At 41.9% G+C, this 3371-nt stretch overlaps 1 long non-coding RNA gene across 1 annotated transcript; it reads right to left on the bottom strand.

Annotated features, from left to right (window-relative positions):
* Positions 1–2224: 2224 nt before the first annotated feature.
* LOC107184820 lies at positions 2225–2392 on the bottom strand. Its single transcript, XR_001515731.1, has 2 exons — positions 2360–2392; positions 2225–2309 (listed from the first exon to the last, which is right to left on the bottom strand). It is a non-coding gene; the product is annotated as an uncharacterized LOC107184820 (long non-coding RNA).
* Positions 2393–3371: the final 979 nt, after the last annotated feature.

Below are 3371 nucleotides of genomic sequence, written 5' to 3'. Positions count from 1 at the left end.
CACCCCCTACTGGGAATTGAGCCCACAACCCAGGCATGTGCCCTTGGCCAGAATCAAACCTGGGCCTCTTCAGTCCGCAGGCTGATGCTCTATCCACAGAGCCAAACCAGCCAGGACAGATTTGATCAATTTTTTAAATTTTGGTTGTATTCCAGTCCTTGAATTTTAATTAAAGGGTATGGTCCAGGAAAGAATGATATACTGCATTTCTTGTTAAACTCAAAGGGGAGAGTGGACATTTCTTAATTGTTTTTTAAGAAAAACTTAACAGTGCCATTACCCAATCAATTTTTTTAACTTTATATCCTAAAGCTTTTAGCAATCTATTGCTATATAACAACTGCCCCAGAACTTTTTGGCTTAAGACAACAACATTAGTTAATTTTCATGATTCTCCATGTTGGCTAGGCTCAGTTGGGTGATTCTTCTGTTTCTCATGGTATCGGATGGGTCACTCATGTGAATGAATTTCTCTGTTGGCTCAGCTGGGGCTAGAACATCCAAGATGTCATCATTCACAATGTGCGACAGTTGATGCTGGCAGTTTCCTGAGGTGCTTGGCATTTTTTCCATGTCGACTCTCAGACTCCTGGGCTTTTCTCTTAATGTTACTTTTCCATCTGGATAATACAAACTTTCTTACATGGTAGCTGGCTTCTAAGAAGTCAAAATTCAGAGCTGCACTGTATATTAAAAGCTAGGATTAGAAGTCATTCATGTCACCTCTAAAACATTTTATTAGTTAAGGCAAGTCACAGGGCCAGCTCAGATTCCAAGGGAGCCTGATGAGGGGTGTAGAAAGTCATATTGCAAAGCAGCCTGCAGAATGGGAGGGACTGCGGCATCTCTTTAGAACAATTCCAAGCAAACAAAAAACCTTGTGTAATAAATTTGAACTCCAGGTCAATACTATGCGTGACTATTTTCTATGGGGAATAGAATGATTAATGATTCAGTCAGCATAGCATCTGCTTTCCATTGATGTTCTTTATTTTATTATGTGAATTTAGTGAAACACAAAGGATGCCATATTAGTCTTTGGATAAATGTTTACTCTAAAGAAATTAGATGGGCCACTGAAGACCTCTCAATTCACTCATTTCTCATTCTAGCACACAAGTATTGATAGGTCACAAATCACAGGCTGACTCAAGAGGAAAATTAAGGTCTGAATGAACTTTTTATTACCTTATTATTATTTAGTGCTAATTTTTCTAACCAATGTCATTAAATAAATTAATATACCTATTCCTATAACTGGGAAAAAATTAGAAAACAATAGAGAAAAATAACATTAAACAAATGAAAGTCACTTTCTATGTATAATTGCTGGTTAAGATGAGGATTTTTCCCTTTTTTTTCTTTTGCTTTTTCCTTTTTTTTTTCTTTTTTTTTTTTTTTTTAGTATTTTCTTCTATGGCTGCCCATGGAATCCTGTGGCAGGGAATCATTTATATAAATGTTGGTGAGAGGCTCCACTGACAGCTCACAGGGGTTCCATATTGCCTCTCCTGAACCCTGGAAACTAGACTGTGGGTATATGACACAGGCGGCCTCAACTTGCTGACTGGCACCCCAGAACTAGAGGAAGTGTGCAACGATATGGGAACAGTAAGGGACTACTCATGGTGGTGGAGAAAGAGTAAAGTATCCATAGGGCAACACTGTCATGTTTTCGGAGTCTCGATGCTCTGCCCAGCTTCTTTGATTCCTAATCATTTTCTGAGTCTGGTATTTTAGCCTTCTAATCTCATTGCAGTAAATTATTTGTTTGTTTAAATTATTTAGAACCGGGCAATACTTGTCTTTTTATAACTATAAGCCCTGACAATATAAGTGAAAAGATTGGTTATTTTTAAAAATTTATTGGATGTGTAATAGTATATCATGTACTGTAAATACAGCATTAAAAAAAGACAAGCCTAGCTAGTGTAGCTCAGTGGTTGAGTATCAACCTAGGAACCAAGAGATCACTGGTTCCATTCCTAGTCAGGGCACATGCCCAGGTTGTGGGCTCGATCCCCAGTAGGAGGCATGCAGGAGGCAGCCGATTGATGATGTTTCTCTCTCATCTGTTTCTATCTCTCTATCTCTCTCCTTTTCTCTCTCGCTAAAAATATCAATCCTATATAATAAAAGCATAATATTCTAAGTGTCCGACCAATTGGTCAACCATTCAGTTGACCACTCAACCAGTTGCTATGATGCGCACTGACCACCAGGGGGCAGACACTTCGACCGGTAGGTTAGCTTGCTGCTGGGGTCCGGCTGGTTGGGACTGGGAGAGAGGGCCGGACACGCCCTTGTCCCTCCCGGGCCAGCAGGCCCTGAGGGCCCTGATTGGGGTCAGCTGGCCAACCTCCCGTGGTCCCTCCCCGGCCCGGCGGCCCCCATCGCCTCTATTGGGACTGGACGAGGGACCCCAACCATGCGCAAATTCATGCACTGGGCTTCTATTTAAAAACAAGAAACAACTAAAAAGACAGACAAAATTCTTGCCCTCATAGAGCTTATATTCTAGTTAGAGGGGGTGGGGGAACACACAGGAAGATGATAAATAACAAACAATCCAAATAAACAGAATTTAACTAACCTCTGTTAAATTCACCCTGGAGTGCTGGAGAGACCAATGAATAGATTTCTGGTGTTCAGCCAATGAAGGTTTTGGATTTCAAATAGGGTGGTGATGGGAGCCTGACTCAGAGACAGCCTTGAGCACAGGGAATGACTAGTGGGTCCTGGTGGAGTGCCTGATGGTTTGCTACGCAGAGAAGGAAGCCAGTGTGGCTGGAGTGGCAAGAGAGACAGTAAATGAGGTAAAAGAAGGAATCTAGTGACAGTGAAGTAGGGCCTTGAAACCACAGTCAAAAATTCGGCATTTATCCTGAGTAAGCAGGAGAGCAATCGGAGGACTTTCTTTCAGAGATTTGTCTTGATTTAATTTAGCTTTTCAAGGGATAGCAGGCTGTTAATTTGAGAATAAACTGAGAAGGGGAGGTGTGTACTAGTGAGAGTGGAAACGGGACACCAATTAATTATTCCAAGGAGCAGATGATGATGGCTTGGGCTAGATACAGTAAAGACTGAATTTGTTTATTTTTCCCACTCTGGTTGCTTGTAGTACTACTAGGAGTTCAAAACAACACCAGTGTCTGGCCAAGCCTTGTCACATTATTATTATATAAAGTCTTTCTTGGGTCAGTGTTTTCCTAAAGCTCCATGCCCTAATGAAGAACGCACTATGGTGTATACTTTCCGATTCACTTCGCTTTTGTTTTAAGGCTCTCAGACCCACCACCACTGTGGCTGGCTGGCTGGCTGGCTGGTGCAGGAGGAAGCTGCCTCGGGCATTCTCTGGCTCCCTGAGGAAG

This window comes from Myotis davidii, unplaced genomic scaffold, assembly GCF_000327345.1.
Source record: "Myotis davidii unplaced genomic scaffold, ASM32734v1 scaffold108, whole genome shotgun sequence".
Taxonomy (NCBI): Eukaryota; Metazoa; Chordata; class Mammalia; order Chiroptera; family Vespertilionidae; genus Myotis; species Myotis davidii.
This window is presented reverse-complemented; position numbering and strand designations above follow the sequence as displayed.